Source organism: Phyllostomus hastatus, unplaced genomic scaffold, assembly GCF_019186645.2.
Source record: "Phyllostomus hastatus isolate PE091 unplaced genomic scaffold, TTU_PhHast_1.1 phas_contig_210, whole genome shotgun sequence".
Taxonomy (NCBI): Eukaryota; Metazoa; Chordata; class Mammalia; order Chiroptera; family Phyllostomidae; genus Phyllostomus; species Phyllostomus hastatus.
Window position 1 is genome coordinate 35,903,109 of NW_025333737.1, and position 6,795 is coordinate 35,909,903.

The 6,795-nt window shown below is 53.4% G+C and overlaps 1 protein-coding gene across 3 annotated transcripts in view; it reads left to right on the plus strand.

Annotated features, from left to right (window-relative positions):
• The first annotated feature begins 3,856 nt into the window (after nucleotides 1-3,856).
• METTL23 (methyltransferase like 23) overlaps nucleotides 3,857-6,795 on the plus strand; it is a 40,058-nt gene continuing 37,119 nt past the window's right edge. Inside the window, exons 1-2 of one of the 3 annotated variants that reach the window (XM_045835809.1) lie at nucleotides 3,857-3,927; nucleotides 5,144-5,397. The gene's annotated coding sequence lies outside the window, so the exon portion shown is untranslated. Of the gene's footprint in view, nucleotides 3,973-4,301; nucleotides 4,458-5,143; nucleotides 5,398-6,795 lie in introns of those variants that run through there. The other 2 variants (XM_045835808.1, XM_045835812.1) reach the window with 2 other exon arrangements.

The window sequence follows — 6,795 nt, forward strand, 5'->3', positions numbered from 1 at the left end:
GGTTGAAAGAGAAATCAAACAATTTTATTGTCGGGCAAGCATTCAACCAGGGTTTCAGGTGGCTCCACTACAAGACGAGGACAAAGACATCTTGACCTTTACACAGGCGGTCTGACACAACCCCTCCGGAACACATCCGTGAACCGAGCAGCCGCTGGGCCTCCAGGGAGCAGACGGGACTACGGGGTTCCTCGCACGCAGAGTCCGTCCCCACTTCGCTGGGCGGCTGGGGTGCCGTCGTCTTTGGTTATGTTCCAAAAGGCTTCTGGTCCTTAGGAAAGGCACTCCAGGGTCTGGCAAGAGGATTCTCTCTCGCTTTAAAAAGGTTCATATACACTTCAAAGAGATGGAAAGAACTTACAAGTTTCCTAAAGCAAACACTCTAATGAAACTCTTCTGGGTCGGGGTGTAGTTATTGCTTAATTTTCATCGGAATTCAGTTTTTTTGTCACCTGTTTATACAGGTGTCCTGACACTCCCCCGGCAGCCCCCAAGGCTCTGTGCTTGCATTTCCTGGGCGTGTTAGTAATCCAGACAAGGACAAACGAATGCAAACCTCTTAAACCAGTACATAAAATCTGTCCAAAAAAAAATGAGTTAAGAAAACTCATTTTAGGATGAGCTGTTGTTCTCAAAGCCACTCCAGTGGACAAAAGCCAAATGTCCCCCGGATTTTCCTCATTGCAAAAACTGGTGTTTCACAAAACCAGCTTGAAACTGCTAGTCCCTCCAGGGGGGCAGGGGGGTTGGGGGGGCGGGAGGGAGGGGGAGGTCACAGTCAGAGAGCTGGCCGCTCGCAGCCGCCACTCACACGTGCTCAACCCCATCAACAGCAGCAGCATTACAATTCTTGCCCTGGCTGGTGTGGCTCAGTGGATTGAACGCCGGTCTGCAGACCCAAAACGAAAGCAAAAACTATATATATTCAGCTTATTCAGGTGTAATTCACATGCCATACAATTCGACTATCTAAAGCATACAATTTAATGGCTTCTAGTACACTCACAGAGCCATGCAGATGTCACCACAATCAATCCTACACCACTTTTGTCACTCCCCCGACACCCCCTGCCCCCGCTAGCGGTCACTCCTCTTCCCCCCACCCCACTCCCAGCCTTCTGCAACCGCTGGCCTACTTTCTGTGTCTGTGGATGAGCGGACCCGCGAAGTGGCATGTACATGGAATGACTCGGTGTGTGACCTTTTGCCTCTGGCTTCCTTCCCTCCGAGTGATGCGTTCAAGGTCCGTCCGTGCTGTTGCAGGTAACCACTTCGTTCCTTTTCATTGCTGAGTAATATTCCTTTATAGGGACGCACCACTTTTATTTATTCATTCATCAGTTGATGGGTGTTTGGGTCGGTTCCACCTTTTGGCTACTATAAGTAATGCTGCTACAAACACTCATGCATGACGGTTTTGTGGTGGACATATGCAGTTTTTTTTTAAAACAGCTTTACTGAGACACAGTTGACATGATAGTGCGTAATTGAAGGTGTACAATGGGATGACTTAATATAGGCCTATGCTGTGAAATGCTTTCCACTATGGGGTTAGCTCACGCTTCTGTCTTGTCACATAACTTTCTTTTTTTGTGATGAGTGTGGACACCTGTTTTCACTTCGCGTGGGTACCGACCCAGGAGTAGAATTGTTGGGTCATGTGGCAACCCTTTGTTTAACCTTTGCAGGAAATGCCGCCATTTTCCAGAGCGGCTGCACCGTTTCACATGCTCATCAAGAGTGTGTGATGGTTCCAGCTTCCCCGTAGCCTCACCAATAACTTGTTTTTGTCTTGTCTGTTTTCATTTATCGTTTTATTATAGCCTCACCAATAACTTGTTTTTGTCTTGTCTGTTTTCATTTATCGTTTTATTATAGCCTCACCAATAACTTGTTTTTGTCTTGTCTGTTTTCATTTATCGTTTTATTATAGCCTCGCCAATAACTTGTTTTTACCTTATCTGTTTTCATTTATTATTTTATAGCCTCCCCAATAACTTGTTTTTGTCTTATCTGTTTTCATTTATTGTTTTATTACTATGGCCATCCTAGTGACTGCAGTGTCTCCTTGTGGTTTCAATTTGCATTTCAATAGCACGTTGAACATAGTTTTCAAGTGCTTGTTGGCCATTTGTAGATCTTCTTGGCAGAAATGGTATTCAGACCTTTGATCTGTTTTGAGTTGGGTTATCTTCAGTCATGTAGGAGTCACATCTTTTCGTCTGTAAAAGGAGAGCGTGACTTCCTTACTGAGAGTTTCGAAGGTCAGGGGAGCAGCGACTGGCAAGGCTCCCAGCGCTCTGTGCGTGCAAAGCCTGCGCTCTGAAAAGTTGGTGAACCTTCAGCTCACCTTGCCTGGAAAGTAGAGGCCGAGTTGAGCTCCTCTCGCATTTCATCATCCAGCCCAGCGCTCGGCACGAAGACAGGCTCCATAAATGTCTGAGGAGTACACTGTGCCAATTCACACCACTCAATATTCAAGCGTCAATCTCAGGTGCTCTGCCCCCTGGCTCCCATTTCCTTCCGGGGACCTTTTCTTCCTGGAACAATGTCCTTAATTTGATTCCCCTTGCCAGCTGCCTCTTCTCCTGACGTCTAACTTGCAGTATCATTGAAGCTGATTACAGGAGAACCAAAGGTGCCCCCGAACACAGCTCTGAGATGAAGATGAGTAACCTTTGAAGGAGCGAAGTGGCTGTCAAAAGAACCTGTCCCCTTTCAGAGAGCCCGACAAAAAGTCATTCAAGTACTGAGCTCGGTGAAAGAAATGAGGTTTTGAAAAACCTGATTGCATATTGACAGAGCTCTTCAGCACAGTTCAGTAACCTGGATGACCTAGCCTGCTCCGAGGCACAGCCCCCTTTCTCATTTGCAGAGGACCCCACCACCGTCAGGCCCCTAAATCGAGGCTGGTGGCACCCCTCCCCAGGGGTGCAAAGCCCGCAGTGGGCTGGATTTGGGCGGCGGGATGGCAGCAATTTGATCCTTCAGCCGAGTGGGGAGTCCAACTGACTACAGACTTACTCAGAGGCGCTCTGCCAACCCCAGCTCCGTGCCCGGGGCAGAACGTGAAAGGGCAAGCGTAGGTGAGAGGTGCGGCCCATCTGCCTTGCACCTCAAGCAGCCCAGTACCAAAAACACCCCATGAGAAAACGGGTGTGTGCAGTTTGCCCAGTGGAAAGGATTATTTGCTGGATTTGGCCTTAGGCGCGGGGCTAACGAGAATGTGGAAAACACGGGGTGGAGGGACGGGAGACACTGGATTCGGCTGCAGGACGGTGACCCCAGGTCACTCTCTTGAGCCTGCTCTAGAACAGGCCCGGGGAGTGTTGGTGGAAGGTGGAGACGGTGGGGCCCTGGGGTACAGGCGCAGGCTTGGATTTATCTTCGCACTGAGGATCTAGCATGGTGCTCATGGGCTGGCCTGGCCTCGTAAGGGAACTCAGCCCCAGGCGGGGCAGACCGCCAGGTCGCGCATCCAGTCGCGGCAGGGGACTCGGTGTAGGGACGCATCTCCAGATTTGCACAGAGGTAGGGCGCCACCGCGCCGTCTCCAGCTCCGAGGCAAACCCGGCGGCACGATACCGGCCGCCTCTGCGCACGGTCACCCCAACACCCCAACGTCCCGCAGGTGTTGCGGTGGAAGCCCGAGGCGCCAGCCTGGCGTAGACCGTTTAAGCCATCCCGCGCTTCTCATTGGACAAAGGCCCTTGTCCATCACTGAGGGACCGCTACTGGACGAGGCCGGACGTCCGGGACGACGCATCTCGTTGCTGAGTGGGGAGGGGGCGAAGATGCAGTACCCAATGGCAATCAAGATCTTTGCTTCCACAGAAGATTGGCAGATGCTCGAACCACTGAGGCTCCGCGGAGGGATATTGTTCGTGGAAAATGATGCGTCCATTCTGCGGTCAGCGGTTTGTCCCGGTGCGCGTTTTCTCTTGGTATATAAAGAGGGAAATTAATTGACTCGTAAGTGAAGCTGCGCTGCAGGCCAGGGTGGTTCTTTCAAATAGTATTTTGGTTTTCAGCGAAGGCTCCTGACTTCGGTAGACTTTTCCAGGAATTACCTGGTTCCCCAGGACCCCTTAGTGAGGCGCCCCCTTCCCTGCGTAGGATCGGAGCTCGACTCACCCGCGCCGCGGCGCGCCGCAAACGGCGGCCTAAATAAAGGGCCGTGTGTGCTGTTCCGTGAATTAAAGCCAAGATTGAATGGATGGTTGTCAGTAGAAAAGAGGCAGAGACAGAAACTGTTTGCAGGGGGGAAAAATGTAAGGAGCACTTAAAACATTTGGATGGATACTCAACCTTTTTCATAGTAAGGAAAATGCAAATTAAAACCACCGAGCTAACATTTCTGACCTATCCGGTTAGTAAAAATCCAAATTTGAACAAGGCACTGCGTTAAACATCGGCGTAGAAACTGGCTCTGTCACGTGTTGGCTGGTGGCGCGCAGGTTGGCATGGGGTGAGGGGGGTGGGTGCTCCGTATCACGAAATAACGTGAATGTAGGTTTGAATCAGCGGTCCCTTAGAGGAATCGACCCTGAGAACACGCTTCCACAGCTAGTCGCCCAAAGTCCTATCCATAGTGGTGTTTGAAGTAGCACAAGACTGGACACGACACACGCGTCCCTTGGTAGGGAAATGGCTGAACGAACCGCGGGGCTCGGCCCCGTGCACGGTTGTTGCTGCACAGCGGCCGGTGCTGTTCTCTGCGGAGTGATATCCAGAGGCGTTGTGAAGTGCGCGCCGCTACCTTGAGCAAAAATCAGGGCAACAGGGTCCCGACCAAACGAATAAAAATGGTTTACTCAGAAGGAGCAGAGGCGGGGGTGGTGGAGAACCTGGGGGAAGCCTTTGAGGGGAGGGGGCGTTAGAAGGAAGGGATAGTAACGGCAATTGTAAGAGGAAACCAAAGACCACAAAAATCCGTGACGATGCGCATTTGCTCAGCTTGGCCACTGCCCTCCTGGGACCCAGTACTAGACCCTGGAAGGGCAGGCGTGCTTGGCCGGGTGGGCCTCAGGGTACTTCCGATGGGACCTTGCTGTCCCAGGGGCCCAGGGTATCTGGAGGAGAAGAGGGCAGAAGGGCAATGACTTTCACCTGCTTCAAGGTACGCTCAACTCTCCTCCCACAGTGCAGAGCGGGGCCTGGCCGGGGATCCCAGACGGCGAGGCTGGTGAGGCCCACGGATGACTGTGGGTCTGGGCCAGGCCGGCCACACCGGCAGCCCTGCAGCTGCGGCTCGGGTGGAGGCAGAGCCTCTCGCTGCTGTTCTTCAGTGCCCGGTCCCACGGACGCCACGCTGTGCCTTCAGAACGCGAGGCCCCGTCTTCCACCTGACGTTTTCCAGGCCCAGACGGCTGCCCAGAAGATACACTTTGTCACACTGTGAGTACCGGGGGGGTCCTTTGGACAAGTGCATGTGCTTCTGATCAAACTGGGAAGAACAAAACAACCTCAAAGTGATCTGTTCTTAGGAAAACTGTTTACATTTCCAGATTTTTTTTAAAAAATGGAAAACAAGTAAAAATCAGCCGCAGAGTGGGGCGGAAGGCTGGGTGCACGGAGCTCACGGCAGGCTTGCCCTTAGCTGTAGCCTGCTCCTAAAGCCGCTTGGGTTCTGTGTAATCTTCGGTATGGCCCCCGGAGACGGCAGCCACTCGGAGGGCGGGAAGCAAGGAGACACTAATTTTGTCCAGGTGATGCAGTTACAGACGCCTGCGGGGAAGGAGGAGGCCCTGAAAGATCTCTGGCAAGGAGAGTTTGGTAGACAGAAATGGACCGTCCGTGGCTGTGGTTTGTAACCCACTGCGGGTGTGTGATGGGTGACAAGTTGCTGCCATTTGTGTGGGCACCTCCGGAGTAGGGCTCCCGGGAAGGGCAGTGATTGGACGGGGTGGGGGGTGGGCGGGAACTCCGAGGCTCTCACGTGGTGCTCAGTGCTGGTGGAGACTGCGCCCTGACGTCTCTGAACCTGCAAACCTGGCCAGTTCATCCTGATTGGCCTCTGTCGGCCCCTGTGGCCCTAGCCCTGCTCATGGTAGGGCCACAGTGGCGGTAGCCTGCCTTGTGGAAGTCTGACTTCTCCTTCCTCTCCCCGTCCCGCCCACTCGCTCTTTCTCCGGGACCGTTTGGATTTAGAGGCCCTAACGCAATCGAATTGTCTTCTTCTCGGCACCTGTGAACAAACAGGGTGTTTCGCCCCAGTTTCAGGTTGCAGGGCGGGGCGTTGTCTCAGGTTGCGAGTTAAGGAGTTAACGTTCTTGCTATAAACTCCAGGAAACCCGTAAGAACGGGTCTGAATCAGCAGGTGCATTGTTTCCGAAGGTGCTTGGATTTCCCCCACCAGTGGCAACACCGGTACCAGGGGCGACGTACGGGTGTCTGTTTGAGATGGGTTGTAAGGGGACTCTCTGGCCGCAGGTGGACTCAAGGGTGTCCCAGTGAGGCCGATGAGGTGACGGGAACGGTGTAAACAGGAGAGGGTGCTTATCTGAGATGGCGTCAGGGCCCCCAGCAGTCTCAGGGGCCAGCGGGGCTTCCTGGAAGCTCCAGCGGCCCCTGGGGAGTGTCGCGTGTCCCAGGTACTTCAGTCACCGGCTTCCAAGTCCCTGGCAGGTGACAGCGGTCCTGGTGTCTACCCAGTGCCACCCCCTGTCCCTCCCTCACAGAGCCCAGTGGGATCCAGTTGCCCCTCCTCTGAGTGGCCATGTGTTCAGGGGACCTGGCCGCTTCCCCAGGCATCTCAGCCAGCCACGGTGGTCTGTGCCAGTCCCCTGCTGAAGC